The 22,128-nt window shown below is 39.3% G+C and overlaps 1 long non-coding RNA gene across 1 annotated transcript; it reads left to right on the top strand.

The window, feature by feature from the left end:
- The first annotated feature begins 8,198 nt into the window (after nucleotides 1-8,198).
- Nucleotides 8,199-8,487, top strand: LOC130087047 (uncharacterized). The gene is made up of 2 exons (XR_008807321.1): nucleotides 8,199-8,262; nucleotides 8,366-8,487. It is a non-coding gene; the product is annotated as an uncharacterized LOC130087047 (long non-coding RNA).
- The last annotated feature ends 13,641 nt before the right edge of the window (nucleotides 8,488-22,128 follow it).

Below are 22,128 nucleotides of genomic sequence, written 5' to 3'. Positions count from 1 at the left end.
TCAAAAAAACAAAACTGAAAAAGACAAAAATGTCCATAAGGATGCACAAACAGGCAAGTCTTCGAGAAACCCGTATTATAGCTGACAATTTTTCGACCTAAATGATGAAAACTCACCGCAAAGTTCAGTGAGAAGTTAACATTATTTTTCAGTCTCAGACGTGAGATTTTGAGCTTAATGGATTTTATTCCATTCTTTTCCCCCACTTAGGCTGGTAATTAGAGCAGTATATGAGCCGTAAAGCCACAGCTTCTCCGAAGAATTCTTGAGAGTTCTGCACCATCTGCTCCTCCTGTCCATCTCTGCACAACAACACACATCACATCACACCCACCCACAAACACACACACACACACACGCACACACACACACACACCAGCCGACACATGAATGAGTGTCTGTGTTGAGATTTGAACCCCAGTCCCCTCATCTGAAATGAAGCAGAAAAGAAAAGTTAGGTGTGAACAGACAGGTTGCAGACTAGGTAATCTGGAGCGCTGGTTGATTAATGGCTGTGTCCAGGTTTGCAGAATTACAATTTAGGGCAAATAATTATATCTATATGAATAAGTAAAGGTTCTCATCTCATGGAAATACTCAGGATAATTATAGTTTATATGTTTTATTAATCATTAAATTATGGTAATAATTATTAGATGTATTGGAATATTAAATAGTACAATTATTTTAAAATGCTAAATGATTAAGCTATAATTATTTACATTCTTAATATGTTTTAATAAAAAAAAAAGGTATTTAAAATATTTTAAAAATAATGATTTGTATTTTTGTTTTGTGGGTGACTTTTGTTATCATCAATGAAAACTATTAAAAAATAGTTTTTGTTAAGTATAAAGCTGAAATCAAATAAAATGTACAATTTACATGAAAACCTTAAACTTGAAATAACTTTAAAAAATTTGGACAAAAACAAAAAACTAGAAAATTATAATTATTGAATTATTAGAAATATATTAGAAATAAACTACCTAAAGTATAATCAGTTTAAGGTGAAATACTAAAATTAGTCAAACTAACACTGAAATAAAAACAAATTAAAGCTAAATAGAAAAAATTGAAATGAATAATGCAAAATATTACTGTCAATGAACATGTTTTTATGTATTATTTATAATAAAACATTTCTTTTCTCATTTTATTTGGCAGCCATGGTCACTGTGGATTTTTTATAATTTTTTATTTCTGTGTTCTATCGAATAAATAACAGCTTGCAGAATTGGAGTGAGATCAGGGTGAGCAAATTATGACAGAAGTTACATTTTTGGCTGAACATAAATTTAATTACTTTTGAGCACAATGACAATTCATCAGGATTAGATCAATTTATCTGCTTTGTTAATAGTGTAGTGTGTGTTCCTCAGATCATACGGCAGATTCAAATTAGGTTATTTCCCTTCGAGCTGAATATTGACAGAGGAAATCAGCTTCACACAGTCAATTACGATTTCATGCATTAATAGCATCTTCAAGCTCTGTTTCTTCCACACTTCCTGTTTTGCCCAAAGTCTTGTCAGATGAAGCAGTAGCCCTTTGAGTCCGAGGCCATGTTTTAACGCCTCACTTCGCTCGGCCTCTCAGCGAAACAGTTCACGTCTGTGGCACCCGAATGAAATATATCGATACCTGTGGGCTGACAGCCGTAAAGCCTGTTCGATTCCTCAGCAGCCCTCAACCAATTCCTCATGTTTAATCATTTCTCTGGCCTTCATCTGCCCCTGCAGGGTCGCCGTCATTAATTACCCTTCAGCTGGGCAGTAGCAAAAACACTTGGGATAAGGGTGACAGTAATCGTATAAAGCGCTGGACCGAACAGCTGAATAGAGCTCCCAATGGCTCCGTATTGCCAGGGGTTGAGATATAGTCGAAAAGGGCATAAGGGTTTTTTACTTTTTTTGGATGATGATGATGATATAATAAAGATTGATTCATCGTTTTAAATAACTTCATGAAGGAATCGACTTGTATATGCATGATATTCCATTATTCTCAGTCTAGTCACTCTGAAAATTGACAGGTAATAAGCTTCATACAGTCAATTACAATACCATGCATTATTTGCGTTTAATGCTCTGCCGGCTGTATAATACTACATACATTATGCTACATACATGCATGCGTTAAAAACTGTAATAATGTAAAAGAATACAATTTAAAATAGCAGTTTTCTATTTGAATACATCTAAAAATGTAATTTTTTCACATTGTTTTGTTTTATGTTTATATTTTCATACATGCATTTCATTCATATTTTTATGTTTCCTGTTTTTCATGCACTTCCCTTGTCTTGGGCTGAATCCAAAATCACCCCCTATACCCTCAAATAGGGCGTTATTTGAGGGGACAGCCATTTGTAGTGGTGTCCGAAACCACAGTGGGCATAGTGGACATAAGTGAACGTAGGGAATAGTGAATGAGGGTTTAGGGGGTGATTTCAGATTCAGATTCATGGAGGTCGCCCCTGAATTCCCTTCCTGTTTTGACAAGGCCCCTGAGGCACAACCCTAACCTCTCTGTGCTTTGTGTTGCAGTTTAATCTGCTCTGCCATGGTTGTTCACCACTGCACCATGGTCCAGGCCCACCACTGTACAACGACCCTCTGATTTACAGTCCAGGTCAACCCATTCTCATCCCAAGGCGTCATCTAACTGACACTTTTGACCATGCGTCAACATGCCGACGCACATGGTACCCCTTAAGCGTCAATATGAGACGCTCATCCTCGGGCGTCATCTAACTGACGCTTTTGACCATGCGTCTAAATCCGACGCACATGGCACCCTTTAGCGTCAGTTAGATGACGCTTCTGTTATGGGTAGGTTTAGGTCTGGGGTAGGGTTAGGGTTAGACCACTAGGAGGCGCGTCTCATATTGACGCTTAAGGGGTACCATGCTGCCGCGCAAAGGCAAAAGACCGTGACTTCGTGTTTGGTCGAAAATTAGTTTTTTATATTTTTGGCACATTCAAGACCCCCTTTATCATGTGGATAAGTATCTTGAGTCAATTCCGTTGTTTTTTTGAGAAAATAATGGGTTGTCTTAACAGTAACTTCCAAAAGCCCGTGAGAAACCAAGGCAGAACACCGTAACACCAGTTACCGCTCTTTGGCTTTGTTTTGGAACGCTCATTTTGAGTTACGGTACTCTGCCTTTGTTTAGCCGCGCGTCAATATGAAGTTACGGTGCTGGCGTTCTATCAAATAATGCTACCTTTTAGATTGTACGGTGTTCTGCCTTTGTTTTGCTCTCCATTAAAATTGAAATTACGATGTAGCCGGTGTACTTTGTACAGCTGCCATCAGTCCCTGTAACTTCTGATGTCCTCAGAGCTTTGTCCTGCAAAAATGCGGTCAGAAAATTTAGTATGCTCTTAACCCGCTCCATCGACAAACGTGCGATAGGCTATCCATCGCGAATGATATATGCAGAGTTGACAGAAAAAATGTTACACACCCCGTAGCAGGTGAATACAACAAAGAACTAAAGCCCCATGACTTCTCACTTTTTGCTGACAATGCAAAGGCAGAGTACAGTAACTTTAAAATAGTGGTCAAAAGTCAAGTTTGAGCTCAAGAATTTTTTATGTAGATAATTTGCATTACTAAAACATCTAATTACCAGATTTACAGTGTCCTACCTATAATTAATTTGGAGGGACAACTGAAAATCTTTAAAGTCATTTTTCTCAGTTCCACACTCTGAGTTAAGGTCTTTCTCATTCTTTTTTTATTTTGTAATATTTTGTAACTATTGATGTAATATTAACCCTTACTAGACAGAACTTACTAAATGTTATTTTAAGGCTATCGTTGTTATCATTGAAATGTTTGTATAGAGTGATAAAAGTCAAAATGGTCAATAAATTAGAAGTTAAGGTATTTTGCCTTTGTATGACCCATTATTGTTTTGCAGATAATGCAAAGGCAGAATACAGTAACTTCCGAATAAGGGTCAAAGGTCAAGTTTGAGCTAAACATTTTTTAATGTAGATAAATATATTCATTATGACAACTACTTGGCAAATTTTCATTGTCCTACCTATCATACAATTGGCTGGACAACAAAAAAACTTTAAAGTCATTTTTCTCAGTTTCACACTCTGGTGAGTTAAGGTCTTTTGCCTTTGTAGGGCAGCATGGGCGTCGGCATGTTGACGCATGGTCAAAAGCGTCAGTTAGATGACGCTTTGGGATGAGAACGGGCTATCCAGGTCCACCAACGCTCCACGGCCCAGACCTGCCAATGCACCATGACCCTCTGCTTCATGGTCCAGGCCCTCCTCTGCCCAGGGGCCCAGGTCCAACACTGCTTACAATATACACAGTCATGAATATATATATATATATATATATATATATATATATATATATATATATATATATATATGACAAAGTGTTTATTTGTGACATTAGCATTTAATTTGAGGTTAAAAAAAACTTAACTTAAAAAAAAACAATAATAGCTGCACTGGAGATATATACAGATATATGTGTATTCAAAATCAAAATTGACTATTGACTTTTACACATGATTCATAATTGCACATTCCTAGAACAAACATTTTTGTCTTTGTAATTGTTCATCAAAATATAATAACCTGCTTTAATTACAAAGCCCTTCTATAAACCCCTCCCCTTTCTGGCAACGTGCACTCCAATCAATTCATGATGGAAAATCAAGTCCTGTCCAATATCCTTTTTCACTTAAATGTCACATTGTGAGTAAAATGGGATGAAAATGCAATTTCATGTTGACTTTAAATCCTATGTTAGTTTTCAGTTTGTACCTGCTTTTGTCATTTTGGGCTGCAGCATAAGCTTGAGACAGTTACATTGTAACTTTCAACTTGTACCATTGAAATTTGCAAGCGAAGAAAGAGATAAATGATTTACTTAACACCAGTTTTGGCATTCTGAAGTGTCTGCTGTTAGTCTGTTAAGCAGGGACTTGCACAGAATGCGAGTGAAAATGCCTTTAAAATTGCTATTAGTGTGAATCTGACAAAAACTGAAGCTGAGACACTCACAAAAATATTTAAATGATCCTACAAAATAAGATTAAACCTGTGCGTCTGCTATTTTAAAGACTATTAGTCTAAAGATGTTAGACTAGCATGAATTTTCAAGATGGTCTTAAAGAGGTTTTCCAGCAAAACAAGATGGTTAGTGAAACTGTGTGACCAGCGAAGCCTTGCTGGTAAAGCTAGTTAATTAAAGGTGCAGTATGAAATATTGACAGTTACAGTAGCTAATGCAGACAGTTGTTTTCCCAGCAACCTCCTCCTCAGACTCGACGCTCGCGCATGTTGCCAGGTTGAGGACATGCAATAGGAACGAGCGCAAGTGACAATGAGTAGAGACAAGCCTTACACTAATGCATACATTTGCAATGTTTTTATTGCCGTGGCTTTTTAGGTCAGGTAGAATCTGTGATTTCTGACCCAGTTCGTTTTATGGGTTTCCGTGGCTGCAATACTGTTTTTTGAAGAACCAAGTATTTGAACTTAGTATGTCTTCTAAATCCCTGCATACATATTAAGGTATTTTTGGTATGGTCAAAAAAAGATTCATATAGCACCTTTAAGAAGACAAGTATTCAAGAAGTCAAGCAGGAGCTGGTATTTTAAGCACAATGTGAGAAAATCAAAAGAAACTGTATTTTTACTTCAGCGGTTTCATTATTTTACATATTTCTTCAACTTTTGCTTCACAGGGAGTCTACAAATTCATGGCACCCGCCCGCTCAGGAGTATATCCAGCCGATTACACACCCTAAGCAGCCGATGAATATTTCACACCAGCTACAGGCCGAGGAGGAATATGAATACAGATGTCACTCAGTTGTCAAGATGTCTCCAACGCTTCTGCTGTACTGCCACGAAGACGCCACATACATTCTCAATGGATCCCGCCTGAGGCGACGTGCCGTCTCCTATCTATCTATCTATAGCTCTGAGAAATATTGTAAGATTTTATGCTTCTGCACCCCATTAACAATTGCCTCCGTGACAAGGTATAGCTTCACCTGAACTGCTGAGACTGCAGAACCTACCACGTAAATATTCACAGAATATTGGCTTTCGTTTTATATTAGGTGCAACTTGTAGCTGTGTTTTTACATAATAGCTTCCAAGGCACAAAATTATGAATGTATAATGATATTAGGGCTGTAAATGAAACACTAACAAGCTGTTCGAACTTCTTATAGGGACTGTTTACTTTTAGTGCATCTTGAATTTGTGATCTGATTATGTACATTTTACATACACTTGGCTGCATGAACATGTCTCTGCAAAAGGGATATAAATCCGTTCAACATTTCTCACATTATATGTTGTTCAATTTTCTGATAATGCTAATTACAGGCTTCTTTGTGGCTTCCAAACTTCTATATGTTATGTTGTTGATGTAGGCACATTTAGAAGAAATGAAATGTTTGTGGCCTGAACAAACAAGCCTTGTCTCTAATCACTTCCTCTTCATATTGTAATTAGTCTCAAATGCATTGTTCAGTATACTTTTATCATTCTGTCAGGACCACTATCGTCAAATATGACTGACAATTAGCATACAGTTTGGATTGGCGGTATGGTTCTGTTCTGGGGTGCGTTTCCTGAAAGCATCGTTAGCCAACTATGGTCGCAATTTCCATTGAACTCTATTGGTAACTATGGAATTTGCGACCATAGTTGGCTTTGGGAAACGCACCCCTGGGCGAGAACTCCCTGCGCATCCATGCAGCCTAGCATGGATAAGAGCAGGGAGAGCAGCGATAACCCCCCTTAGGGTAAACAGAACAGAACCAACATGAATGTAGATATCATTAATTCAAGATTTTAAAGTACAACATAATTCGAGAATTTATTCTGATTCAAGGGGAATCAGAATGCCAAATCCTGACTTGGCGAGAGGAGGAGCTGGGGAGGGAGGAGGGTCTTTAGCTCCTGAGAAACGCGATAGCTGCTGATAATACTGAAGGAGCTTATATATGTATACAGTGATAGGCGTCGTATTCCTATAGGTAGACGTGGATCGTGACCTGCCAGAACTGACGCTACGCTTGATTTCTGTAGTTTTCGCTAAAGACCGCAGCCTCTAGCGTCAGTTGTTAGTGCGGCACTTGTGGCCAGGGGAGTGAGCTTTACCTGCACAGCTCTTACTAGCTAGCCTCCGTTACACATACATTCCCAACATGCATTTTTTACTGACAACAGGGTTGTCTCATTCTGCTGTGCTGATGGTAATTTTATGTGATGTATGAGATCTCTTGTTTTTGCTCACCCTGTGAAAGGGGATATAAGGACGGTTGTTTTGTTTGACTGTGGGATGAGAGACCAGACTGTAAGAGACATCTGCTCTGTACCACTGCTAATAGATGTCTTTGTAAACATTAATTCTCTCATCTCTCTAATTCTTAACAGCCTCAAATCCAACAACTTTCAATACATTTGTATATTAATTATATTTACAATTAAGCATACATTAATTATATCATAATATAAATTATACAAAATAAATTATGATATAATTGGATAATTTAAAATTTCATCTTAAAAATATTTCAAATCATAATTCGATCATAATTTAGTTTTATATGACCATTTTCTTCCAGCCATCTCCCTCTTAATGAACCCTTATTGAACAGGTCCGTTTTTGATACTGTCCCTTTAAGACTATGTAAAAAAAAAAAAAAAAAAATGTTTTTGAATGAGTAACATTGGTTGTGTAAGGTGGTGTTTTTCTTTTCGGGTCCAACATAGAACAGCCTCATCTTTTACTCACTGCATCTTTGAGCAAAGCCTGCATTACATTGTGGCAAATTCATAAAACAGTGTGCTGAAATGTGGCTCACAAGTGTCAAGCTGAGACGGAATACAAAGTAAACATCAGTTGCTTGTTTTTGACGCTCTAAGGGTGAAACAGCAGGATGTTTAGTGACATTTTCCTGTCTTTTCCCAATTTCCAACTTAGGTACTCTATTCTGTACCTAGAAATGGTATCATGAAAGTAATATCTTAAATTACTTATTATATATTTGTGTTTTATTAGGACTCTCCACAGACATAACGATATTTTTGGGACAGACTCGATCGTCACGCCGGAAACAAGAAGACGGTCTGATTGTTGTTATGGACAGGAGCTACAGGTTCAGGGAAATACACTCACCTAAAGGATTGTTAGGAACACCATACTAATACTGTGTTTGACCCCCTTTCGCCTTCAGAACTGCCTTAATTCTACGTGGTATTGATTCAACAAGGTGCTGAAACCATTCTTTAGAAATGTTGGCCCATATTGATAGGATAGCATCTTGCAGTTGATGGAGATTTGTGGGATGCACATCCAGGGCACGAAGCTCCCGTTCCACCACATCCCAAAGATGCTCTATTGGGTTGAGATCTGGTGACTGTGGGGGCCATTTTAGTACAGTGAACTCATTGTCATGTTCAAGAAACCAATTTGAAATGATTCAAGCTTTGTGACATGGTGCATTATCCTGTTGGAAGTAGCCATCAGAGGATGGGTACATGGTGGCCATAATGGGATGGACATGGTCAGAAACAATGCTCAGGTAGACCGTGGCATTTAAACAATGCCCAATTGGCACTAAGGGGCCTAAAGTGTGCCAAAAAAACATCCCCCACACCATTACACCACCACCACCAGCCTGCACAGTGGTAACAAGGCATGATGGATCCATGTTCTCATTCTGTTTACGTCAAATTCTGACTCTACCATCTGAATGTCTCAACAGAAATCTAGACTCGTCAGACCAGGCAACATTTTTCCAGTCTTCAACTGTCCAATTTTGGTGAGCTCTTGCAAATTGTAGCCTCTTTTTCCTATTTGTAGTGGAGATGAGTGGTACCCGGTGGGGTCTTCTGCTGTTGTAGCCCATCCGCCTCAAGGTTGTGCGTGTTGTGGCTTCACGAATGCTTTGCTGCATACCTCGGTTGTAACGAGTGGTTATTTCAGTCAAAGTTGCTCTTCTATCAGCTTGAATCAGTCGGCCCATTCTCCTCTGACCTCTAGCATCAACAAGGCATTTTCGCCCACAGGACTGCCGCATACTGCCCTTTTCACACCATTCTTTGTAAACCCTAGAAATGGTTGTGCGTGAAAATCCCAGTAACTGAGCAGATTGTGAAATACTCAGACCGGCCTGTCTGGCACCAACAACCATGCCACGCTCAAAATTGCTTAAATCACCTTTCTTTCCCATTCTGACATTCAGTTTGGAGTTCAGGAGATTGTCTTGACCAGGACTACACCCCTAAATGCATTGAAGCAACTGCCATGTGATTGGTTGATTAGATAATTGCATTAATGAGAAATTCAACAGGTATTCCTAATAATCCTTTAGGTGAGTGTATGCTGCCTATTGTTGTTGTGTTTACATATGACTCAGTAAAGCCCTGACATTCTGTTCTATTTATTTAATGAATCATAATGCGATCGTATTATTCAGCTCGCTATTATTAGCCTATGTTTGAGACATCAACCACTGGTCGATGATCACAATGTTTGTATAAACTTGTCATAAAAACCGTAATGATAATTACACTTAAATATTTTCTTCTCAGCCATGTTAACAATTGTCCGTGAGCGAAATCTCCTCCCATCCGTTGTCTGATTGGCCTTTCGCAAGGATTCCTGGGTAGTTAAAGTGCGTGGAGCCTGCATCTATGCGGGCTTTGCGGAAGACCGCTTCAAGGGTACAAAGGGGGTGCTGCTGAGCACACTTCAGAGCATTAAAATGCTAAATGGGGCGGCCTACGGACTCGTAGACTCGGTGAGCACGCGCAATTTAAGTCCACGAGACCGAAAGTCTGCATGAAGTGCGCCATTTGGGACAGGGCCTGTGAGTGAGTGAGTGAGTGAGTGAGCGAGCGAGCGAGTGTGTGTGTGTGTCAGTCAGTGAGTGAGTGAGTTTGTGTGTGTGTGTGTGTGTGTGTGTGTGTGTGTAAGTCAGTGAGTGAGTTGCTTTTCATTCAAATTCAAATTTTGTTTTAAATTCAAATTTGTCTACAAAACTAATTTAAAGCATTTAAGCATACGCATTTAAATTATATATGTAAGACTTATATATTATGCATCACACCTTTCTTGCTGTTTGAATGTGGCCTTCTTGGCTTCTGGAGTAGAATAGCTCTGCCTCAGAGTGTAAGGTGTTCTCAGAGCTTCAACAGTGTTATCATTTAGTCATGCACAGCTCTTTGGCCGTTCAGAAATCTGTAATATACATTTTTAATGAGAAGTTCTTAAAATAGCAGCTAAACACAAACTGCACACCCAAATAGTTTAAGACACTCAGCAAAAAAAGAAAAAAGTACCTGTTTTTTTCTTTCCTCCACAAAGCTTTGACATAATGATGTGAATGTTATGCCCATGAGGAGGTGGTTCATGATGATGATAATTATGATGTGGAAACTTACAAAGAGGGCAAAGGAGATGAGAAAAAAAGGAAAGAATATGATGTTGATGGTGATGATGACAGCAGTGATTATGACAGTGGAAAATGTCTCACGCTGAGACCGAAACAACCATTTGCCTCCAAGCAATGCAAATCTCAAAGAGCGTTTCCCACTGTAACCTCGATTTCTCATTGATCAAGCATTCCGCTCTTTTCCATGCACAGTCATTAGGAACAGACAGAGATCGTAACATACAAAGAGCGATGCTGGGACTGAAGACGGAGTGGGTGTCAGGCTGCTGAAGATCAGGTCATTTCCCACCCGTGCAGACCTCCTGCGTACAAGCTAGATTTCTCTCTTTAAGCGGCTGATGTTGCGGTTATAGATGCTGATGTTATAGATGCTGATGCGCAGTGTTTGGGAGGTTAATTTGAAAAGTCATTTTATTTTAGCAAGCTACAAAATACTCATAATCTAAACTATAGTCAAGATATCATTTTACAAAAGCAGCTACACTACAAGGCAAGCTACTAACAAAAAGTAGCAGACTACATTGGATATGATCTAAATGGGTCAACAGTTTGTTGTGGTGCTTTGATTTATTTTACTAAGATCTAATATTTAGCATTCATTACAACAATGGGACGTTTCACTATTTGTATTACTCCACTTGACTGTCTTTACATTTTGTTCCATTTTAGAGTTTGTGAGTGGTGCTGATAGAACGTAGAGCGATGAGCTGTGACCTACGGTAAAACTCTTGCCTGTGCAATATTGCATGACATACTGTATGTCTTGTTCAAAAACAATGAGAGTTTTGAATTTCAACGAGGATGGCAGGATTAAAAAAAAAAAACTAGAATATAACTGTTGAAAAGAAGCATTTATGGGGCTGTGGAACATCCTTGAACGAAGTGGTTTACTTCCTGAGACATGCCAGGCCACCAATAACGGTTGCGGATGAGCGAGATCAGGAGATCCATGAGGGACAGTCACAGAGAACATAGGTTCGTCCTTCAGGACCTCCCGGCAGAGCAGGTTAAGTGCGGGTGGCATTGGATGGGACTGACGATGGCGGCTGGAGGGACAATGGGCTTTGGCAGATATTTGGGTTGTTCAGGGGCATTGATACGGGAAAGTGCATCAGCCTTTTGATTCTTTGTTCCAGGATGGTAAGTCACTGTGAAGTTAAACCAGGTGAAGAATAGAGCCCATCTGGCCTGACGAGGGTTCAAGCATTTGGCTTCTCTGAGGTATTGCAGGTTACGATGGTCTGTGATGACTGTGAATGAGTGGTTGGTTCCCTCCAGCCAGTGGCGCCATTCTTCCAATGCAAGTTTAATAGCTAGAAGTTCCTAATTGCCAATGTCATAGTTCTGCTCTGCCGGGGATAACTTCTTGGAGAAAAAGGCGCATGGATAGAGCTTCGGTGGAACCCCCTGCGATAGCACCACTCCCACACCCATTGTGAAAGCATCAACTTCTTCGACGAAGGATAAGTCAGGGTTAGGATGAATCAATGTGGGAGCGGTGGTGAATGCCTGCTTGAGCTGGTGGAATGCTTCTGTGGCCTCTGGTGACCAGGACAGAGACTTAGGCGTTTTACATAGTTGGTGAAAATGGAAGCACCTATCAGCATCTTGAGCCGGCAACAGAGGAAGGGGATATTTGTAATTAAAAAATAATTCTCAGTCTGCTTGTTGAAAGCTCGATAAGCGATGCACGGCCACAAGCCTCCGTCCTTCTTGGCCACAAAGAAAAAGCTGGAAACGGCAGGGGATGTAGAAGGGTGACTGTAACCCTGACGAAGAGCCTCTTCTACATACTCCTCCATGGTTTTTTGTTCTGGGTTGGATAATGGTTACACTCTTCCCTTAGGCAATAGCACAGTCCCATGGCCTATGATGTGGTAAACGGGTAGCCAGTTGCTTACTAAAAACATCCTGGAACACCCCATACATGTACTCCTCTGGGATGTCGACTTGGTGTTGTCCTTCGGGAGTCTCGATGGTGGTGGCTTGGAGTAGCACATCAGATGATTTAGCAGGAGAAATGGGCCGAGATCGGCAAAAATGATTAAAACGCTGTATTTTGCTAACAGACCATTAGATGGCGATGAAACACTAGACTACACATGTAATACACATGTGGATGACGTCATCGTTTTCAGAGATTCGTGTTTTTGTTGTTTACACAGACCGTTTTCAAAAACTTGCACTTTGAAAAGTTTGTGTTTTCAGGCAACCAAAACGCTGTTGGTGTGTAAATGAACGGCCAAAAGTTTTACGTTTTCAGTTGTAAATGGTGTTGTGTAATCAGTCCTTCAGTCGGCAAACAGATCTGTTTCTGTTCTGAGGCTGACGGAGTCCCGGGATCCATATTACTGTAGCCTCTCACTCCAGACAGAGCCAAAAGTATGTTCTCCTCACACAGGTAACTTAAACTCAAAATAAATAAATGTTCACCAAAAAATATATACCACTAACTTGAAAGTGTGCACCCAAACTAGTCAAATGTGGTATGAAATTAATAAAATTGGAAATAAAACAATGAAAATCCAACCAAATCTGTGTCTGTCATTATTAAAGGGTTAGTTCACCCAAAAAGGAAAATTATGTCATTAATGACTCACCCTCATGTCGTTCCAAGCCCGTAAGGCCTCCGTTAATCTTCGGAACACAGTTTAAGATATTTTAGATTTAGTTTTCTGTCCCTCCATTGAAAATGTATACACGGTATAGGCCTACTGTCCTTGCCCAGAAAGGAAATAAAGACATCATCAAAGTAGTCCATGTGACATCAGTGGGTTAGTTAGAATTTTTTGAAGCATCGAAAATACATTTTGGTCCAAAAATATCAAAAACTACGACTTTATTCAGAATTCAGTCTTACGGGCTTGGAACGACATGAGGGTGAGTCATTAATGACATAATTTTCATTTTTGGGTGAACTAACCCTTTAAGGAATACATATTGTTATCTGTAATAATGTAATGTAATAATGTGTGGCCATCGCATGATGCATTTGATTTTTTTACATTAACTTTTTTAATATCTCGGGAACCCCCTACAGTGCCATCATGAGCCCCCCATTTGGAAACCCTGCTTTAATAAACTAATAATTGTCACACTACCATTTGAAAATGAGCTTATTGCTCAAAAATGTCAAGGCTTTTAAGAAAATGTTGATGGGGCAAAGGCTTTCAGTTAAGTAATCTGTCAGCAATTTTCTCAGTGGTTTTGTTGATAATGATGGTGCCATGTGCCAAGTAATCCACTTCACCTTTTAAATATCAAGCTACATGACTTCCCCTCTTTAATATTCCTGCCATTCTATGATCCTCTATGTAAATGTATTTAGTGCACATGATTAGTCCAGTGGGACTATCTGTTTGTCTGACTAAAGGAATACTAAAGGAAGACGTTCAAGAAACCAGTGATTTTTGAAATTCAGATACAGAAATTATACACTTCAGATTTAAGACACTTTAACAAAATGATCAAGATTATTCTGTTGGTGCACTTGTGAAAAAGACATGAAATAAAACAGGAAATACACAAAGGTGTCGCCTCTCTTGAAAAATATATTTAAGTAGAAGCCATATATCAGAGAGTCTCTAAAGCGGCCAGGAACATTAATCAGACGCCAAAAATAGAGACAATAGTGTGTATGGCTTCTTTACACCCAAAGGAGTGAGAAAGAGCTCTCTCCCAAACACTGGATCTGTTCCAAAACTAGTAGGCTACGCTGGCTCGCTGTCTACTGCCTACATTGCAGACTAACTTTGAAAAAACAATTTAATTGACCAATTAGAACACTCTACATTGGCAGAAAGGTCTTGTGTCATACAAATACCATTACTCACGTTCAATAGAGTTTGTCATTAGCTCATTGCTAAGCTAAAAACAATACTTTAACCTTGCATAAACATATCTCGATCACACACATACTCAGTGTTGGTGAAGCTACATGCTAATCCAATGCTATCGCACAACCAATTCGTACGAATTCATACGATTTGTCTAAACCCCAGTGATGTGTAGGTTTAGGGGCGGGGTCAGTGGTAGGTAATTTGTACGAATTCATACGAATTGGGCAACTCGTAAAATATGTACGATTTAGCAAAAATCTTACGAATTCGTACGAGTGAGGTCATATGAATTTGTACGAATTAGCCACCTCGTAAAATACGTACGAATTGGCGTGATATTGTGTTGGCTAATCATAATTTGAAGTAGTTAAACAAGCTACTGCTTTGTAGTAATTAGCTATAATACAAGATACAAACAAAAAGTAACTATATTGAAAATACTTGAGGGGTCTATACATTTTGATAATTCAAAAATATAAATATGTTTTTGCTCATTCAAAAACAATGAGGGGTTTTGAAGGAAAGTTCATGTTGGCCTATCTCAAACAGGTGACAGTATTAAACTTTAACTTGTACATTTATACTTAGCCTATAGTACAGGGAAATGCTGCATCTTTTTGTTAATCTGTGTATTTGAATGAATCATCCGAAACAAACTGATTCACTATAATGAATCAAACTCCCTACTAAAGTAGCTTGTTATTGGAAAAGTGTGCATTAAGGGCACTGATCTTTGGCATTTTTCTTACTTCCTGTCACGTGCACACACTCTTAAAGGTGCTCTAAGCGATGTCACGCATTTTTTAGGCCAAAACTTTTTTTGTCACATACAGCAAACATCTCCTCACTATCTGCTAGCTGCCTGTCCCCTGAACACACTGTAAAAAAACGCGGTCTCTGCAGACACCCCAGGCTCCACAAACGGCAACAAAAACAAACTGGGCTTACCCGCACCACGAAACATAACAAACTGTTCCAGCCAATGACCGACAAGAAGGGTTTGGGGGTGTGGTTTGGGGGGTTAGTGTGCGGATGAGGAGGAGGGAGGGTCTAGCTAGCCTCCATTTTGTTTGACATTAGTTCGAACGTCAATAGTCTTTGTTTCCCTATTATGACGAATATTCGATTGAGGCGGCTTCTGGAACAGGAAAAAAAATTAGGGCAGGACTTGAATTTGTCCATGGGGAATTGATTGGATGGTTGGATGGCTCTGGTTTGCTTTTGGTTGATCATGTGAGTGACAGGTTTTCCTGCCCTCGCACCAGGAAAAACATCATCAGATAAGAGATGTTGCTGCAAGAGGGAGAGGAAGTAATTTTGATTGAAGATTATTTGGGCACATGAATAGGCCCACACATTGCTGCCTGAGAATTTGGTCAACATTAGGTATCTTTATGAGCGTAATTATTCTGCCTACCTTTTGGAACAACCTTTCCATCAGGAGAGCGGCTATGATGCCTTAAAATTCTGCCTACATAGGGAGCTGTCAGACAAAACTGTTTAGAGACTCTGTGGGGAGTGAATACTTTGAGAAAAGCTGCTTTAGACTAGAAATATGCGGCAGCATTGTTGTCGTTAGAAAATTGGTTTTATTTGTAGTGACACCTTAATGTTCGACTGTTACAGAAAAAATCCGAAGGCAAGACTTGCCTCAGTTGGGACTGTTTGAGGTGTTGGAGGAGAAGTGAGTTTAAAAACCGACATGGCAAGCTTGAGTGGCCTTAACACGAGGCAAATCAATTCCTCAATAGGCCATTAGAGGATGATAAGCCCTGTCTCAATTGTGTAATTTAAGTGAATACAAACTTGTTTAGCTGTCACCTGTCAGGCCAGCTGTGCCTGATTCCTAAACCTGATTAACGGCGGGAAATTAGCTAATCAAGGTGTCAGTGTTGCCTTATCTCTCCAACTGTCTTCACTACAGCAGATAGTCAAGAATTAGCTCTTGAGCTCAAACTGGGTTTGATCTCTTCTCATTACTTGCGTCTCAAGAGAGAGTTGTCGTGCGGCTAGTGATTTCATGCCATCTTATTAGCTTGTTGTGCACTCAGACCATATATATATCGAAGACACGTTACGCCGCATGAGCGTTTCCCTTTTTTCCCCTGCAGTTGATCTCAGAGTTCAATAACATCCTAGAGATTATCAGCTTCATATTGATAGGGTCATAAGGTTTGAAAGGGACTTCAGAGGTCCCAATGTCAACAGAACAGTCCTTATAAGATTTTAATAGCTATCATTTGCTATGCTAATGTAATTTCTGTCTGCTAAACTGGCTAGTTAGCATGATCCTGAGCCTCCTGCTGGTAGATGGTGTAACCCTCAAAAATCTTTCTCTATTTGCTAGTGAAGGCTTTAGGAGATGAATGGAAATGCTAGCTTTCTATTTCCTCATGGGGACACGCGTTAGAGGAACTGGGGCGCTCTAATTTAGATAGCAATGTTGGGGAATGACTGTAATTGCTACATCACCTTTAACAGATAAATAATGATTATGTTAATGATCTGCGATCAGGATTAAAGGTTACAGCTCCTATTTGTTCCCACGTTAACAGTCACTGAGCACAGAAACGAAACACAGAGTCCATCCAAACGCCATTAGTCACATTGTGCAAAAGAATCAAAACCCTCTGTGTTTTAAAACGACTCCATCTTCCAGTTGCTTTCTTGTTGTGAGGAAAATGTCGCTGCCTTGTGGCAGTGGCGAGCTTGCTAAAATTTTTATTTGCAAAGATAAGACAGGAAAAAAAATGTGTAGAGATGAAAGTGAACATATACTCTCTTTCATATTACTATCAAAGGCAAAAGTCCACGGTAGAGCTAGAAGATGGACTCTCACAACATCCGCAAAAAGACAGCTTGTTGTTTTATGCTGGATTTATTCATTGGATCCCTAATTCGTTTCTGTGCAGTTCACAGTCAAAGCTACTATATACTCTCAAGCTCATTTTTCTAATATTTGTGCTGGAGAAGTACAGCATATCATCTGATTGTTGTATTATGCATCAGTACGCATTATTTCCAGGGGCACAGTGCTCATTAAAATCACTTTTTATTACAATAAGTTGGTTGAGCTGAAAAAATATATTTTTATGGTTGAATCTTCCTTTTTAGCCAGCCTCATTTTCTTATGTTTATCTTGTATCTCAAGAGAACCAAAATTACGTAAATGTTTCAAAAAGCTGTAAGATTTCTTCTGAAAGTTCAAACGAGGCAAAAAAAATCATGTTTATAATGATTCTTGGTTTAGGCCTATACCCAGTGTAAATGTCTTATTTGAAGCTGTACCTCACCTACAATCACAGAGACAACTACTGTACATTTGTTGTTGGCGGTTGCCAAGGTGTTGCTATGCAGTTGTGTAATTTTTCAGTGTAAAACTAATTATCCAGTTGCAGACAGGAGTGTTTAGTTAGGAAGCATTAAGCCTAAAAGTTGATTTAAACTTTGCAGTTGTGATTTCGTTTTCTTGAAGGTTTTGAAGTGTTTTCTTATTTGATGACAGAAAAAAGGGTCAAAATTGACCCAATATACACTCACCGGCCACTTTATTAGGTACCCCATGCTAGTAACGGGTTGGACCCCCTTTTGCCTTCAGAACTGCCTCAATTCTTCGTGGCATAGATTCAACAAGGTGCTGGAAGCATTCCTCAGGGAGTTTGGTCCATATTGACATGATGGCATCACACAGTTGCCGCAGATTTGTCGGCTGCACATCCATGATGCGAATCTCCCGTTCCACCACATCCCAAAGATGCTCTATTGGGTTGAGATCTGGTGACTGTGGAGGCCATTTTAGTACAGTGAACTCATTGTCATGTTCAAGAAACCAATTTGAAATGATTAGAGTTTTGTGACATGGTGGAAGTAGCCATCAGAGGATGGGTACATGGTGGCCATAAAGGGATGGACATGGTCAGAAACAATGCTCAGGTAGGCCGTGGCATTTAAACGATGCCCAATTGGCACTAAGGGGCCTAAAGTGTGCCAGGAAAACATCCCCCACACCATTACACCACCACCACCAGCCTGCACAGTGGTAACAAGGCATGATGGTTCCATGTTCTCATTCTGTTTACGCCAAATTCTGACTCTAACATCTGAATGTCTCAACAGAAATCGAGACTCATCAGACCAGGCAACATTTTTCCAGTCTTCAACTGTTCAATTTTGGTGAGCTCTTGCAAATTGTAGCCTCTTTTTCCTATTTGTAGTGGAGATGAGTGGTACCCGGTGGAGTCTTCTGCTGTTGTAGCCCATCCGCCTCAAGGTTGTGCGTGTTGTGGCTTCACAAATGCTTTGCTGCATACCTCGGTTGTAACGAGTGGTTATTTCAGTCACTGTTGCCCTTCTATCAGCTCGAACCAGTCTGGCCATTCTCCTCTGACCTCTGGCATCAACAAGGCATTTCCGCCCACAGAACTGCCGCTCACTGGATGTTTTTTCTTTTTCGGACCATTCTCTGTAAACCCTAGAGATGGTTGAGCGTGAAAATCCCAGTAGATTAGCAGTTTCTGAAATACTCAGACCAGCCCTTCTGGCACCAACAATCATGCCACGTTCAAAGTCACTCAAATCAACTTTCTTCCCCATACTGATGCTCGGTTTGAACTGCAGGAGATTGTCTTGACCATGTCTAAATGCCTAAATGCACTGAGTTGCCACCATGTGATTGGCTGCTTAGAAATTAAGTGTTAACGAGCAGTTGGACAGGTGTACCTAATAAAGTGGCCGGTGAGTGTACTTTCCATTAAGGTTTTCTGAATGCACCTTTTCAAATTAAGAGTCCCCACACTCTTATGGCAATTCATATATATTTTGACAAATTTGTGGCGATTGCGAATTTGTATGCTTTTGTATGATATGATTCATACGAGTTTACCCAAACTCATTAGTATGTTTTTGTACGATCTGAATGAATATGCTAATTAGCCCCACCTCCACTCACGCCAGGTCAGGGATTCACTCGGCCAACTTACTGAGGTAAACGCTGCACAATGGTATTGCTCTTTACAACATCAGACACATGACGGTAATTAATATGATTAGCCATTTGCTTGACTAGGTTATCAAACAGCTAATACTGTGTTGCTAATGTTACACAAACTATGTTCCCGTTCGCCATCTCAGAGTCAGGCAGCTGCCTTATAACAATCATTAGAAACGCTTTGAAGAACTCAGAACGTCAGTGGAGAAGAAAGGCATATAGTTATATATCATATACATCGTAATATGTACACACCGTATGACTAGAAAATCAAATTCCAAATCACAGTCTTTGCTGTGCCAACTTAATTGATATAAGTAGTGTAGAACATTATATAGAAACTGTGTCTATTCCTCGTTTAGTGAGGCCAAATAATAAATCTACTGTAGGATCTAGGAAAAATCTTATTGTAATTAAACCTGAAAATCTAAATATCAGTGAACAAAAACAATTTCTAAAACTAGGTCTTCTAAACATTAGATCGCTCACACCTAAGGTGGTTATTGTAAATGAAATGGTCACAGATAATAGCTTCGATGTACTTTGCCTTACTGAAACCTGGCTTAAACCAAACGAGTATTTCGGTCTAAATGAGTCTACCCCGCCAGGGTACTGTTATAAGCATGAACCCCGTCTGATCGGTCGTGGCGGCGGTGTTGCAACAATCTATAGAGATATTCTTAATGTTACTCAGAAAACAGGTCACAGGTTTAATTCGTTTGAAGTACTTGTGCTAAACGTTACGCTCTTAGATGTAAGAAAGAAATCCCTATTATCTCTAGCCTTGGCTACTGTATATAGACCTCCAGGACCATATGCTGAATTCCTAAAAGAGTTTGCAGACTTTCTCTCAGATCTATTGGTCAACACCGATAAAGCAATAATTGTTGGAGATTTTAACATACACGTAGATAACACAAACGATGCGTTAGGGACTGCGTTTACAGATTTATTAAACTCCTTTGGGGTCAAGCAGAATGCCAGTGGTCGTCTAAATCATACACTAGATTTAATTATATCATATGGAACCAATCTAACCGATATAGATATTATACCGCAAAGTGACGATCTCACTGATCATCACATGGTAACTTGTATAATACGTACTGCTGAAATTTGTCTTGTTGCGCCACGTTATAGACCAGGCAGAACAATCCTTCCGACCACTATAGATAGATTCTCAAATAGCTTACCTGATCTATCTCAGCTGCTCAGAGAACCCAAACAAACAGATGAACTAGAGGAAATGACTAGCAGTTTGAGCACCATTTTCTCTAGTACATTAGATATTGTTGCACCAATTAGATTAAAAAAGGTTAGAGAGAAAACTAAAGCACCATGGTACAACAGTGCTACACATGTTATCAAGAGAGAAACTCGTAACCTAGAGCGTAAATGGAAACAAACTAATTTAGAGGTCTTTAGAATCGCGTGGAAAGAAAGTATGTCACGTTATAAAAAAGCTCTAAAAGCAGCCAGCGCAGAGCATCTCCGCAAACTAATAGAAAATAACCAAAATAATCCAAGGTTTTTATTTAACACCGTGGCTAGACTAACAAATAAACAGACATCACCAGAGCAAAATATTCCGTTACTGTATAGCTATAATGATTTTATGAACTACTTCAATGAGAAAATAGAAAGCATCCGAAACACAATTGTAAATGTACAATCCTCTATGGTGTCTTATGATTCAGCCTCAACTATGGCCCCTCTGGAACAACTACACCGCTTTACAACTATAGGACAGGAAGAGCTAAATAAACTTATCATTGCATCTAAACCAACAACATGTTTATTAGATCCAATACCAACTTAATTTCTGAAAGAAGTGTTACCTGTAGTGGAAGAGCCTCTTCTTAATATTATTAACTCGTCTTTATCTTTAGGTCATGTTCCAAAAATATTCAAGCTGGCAGTAATAAAACCTCTCATTAAGAAACCGCAATTAGATCCAAATAACTTAGCAAATTACAGACCGATTTCAAATCTTCCATTTATGTCTAAAATACTAGAAAAAACTGTGTCCGCTCAATTGTGCTCTTTCTTGCAAGAAAATGAGATATATGAAAAATTTCAGTCAGGATTCAGACCGCATCATAGCACAGAAACTGCGCTAGTTAAAATTACAAATGATTTACTTTTAGCTGTATCTCAATACTAGTTCTACTCGATCTTTGCGCTGCGTTTGACACTATCGATCATAAAATACTCTTGGATCGACTACAAAACTACACTGGTGTTCAGGGACAGGCATTAAGCTGGTTCAGATCGTACTTATCGGACCGTTACCATTTTGTTTGTTTAAATGGGGAAAAATCGAATATAACGTCAGTAGAATATGGAGTGCAGCAAGGATCGGTGTTAGGCCCTCTGCTATTCTCAATATATATGCTGCCACTTGGTAATATTATAAGAAAACATGGAATTAATTTCCACTGTTATGCTGATGACACTCAATTATATATTTCATCACGGCCAGATGAAAACACTAACTCATCAAAATTGACAGAGTGTCTTAAAGATATAAAATGCTGGATGACGCGTAATTTCCTGCTACTAAATCCAGATAAAACGGAGGTATTACTTGTTGGTCCAAAAAACTACCCACAAAACCACTTACAATACAACTTTAATATAGAAGGATGTCCTGTAACTTTATCCTCTACGGTAAAAGACCTGGGAGTTATACTAGACCGCAACTTGTCTTTCGAAAATCATATTTCATATGTTACAAGAACAGCCTTTTTCCACCTTAGAAACATTGCTAAATTACGTAACATGCTATCTGTTTCCGATGCAGAAAAGTTAGTTCATGCATTCATGACCTCGAGACT

Source organism: Rhinichthys klamathensis, unplaced genomic scaffold, assembly GCF_029890125.1.
Source record: "Rhinichthys klamathensis goyatoka isolate OS25496 unplaced genomic scaffold, OSU_Roscu_1.1 h1tg000104l_1, whole genome shotgun sequence".
Classification (NCBI taxonomy): domain Eukaryota; kingdom Metazoa; phylum Chordata; class Actinopteri; order Cypriniformes; family Leuciscidae; genus Rhinichthys; species Rhinichthys klamathensis.
Note: the sequence above shows the minus strand (reverse complement) of the source record. Positions and strands in the feature narration are given on the sequence as shown.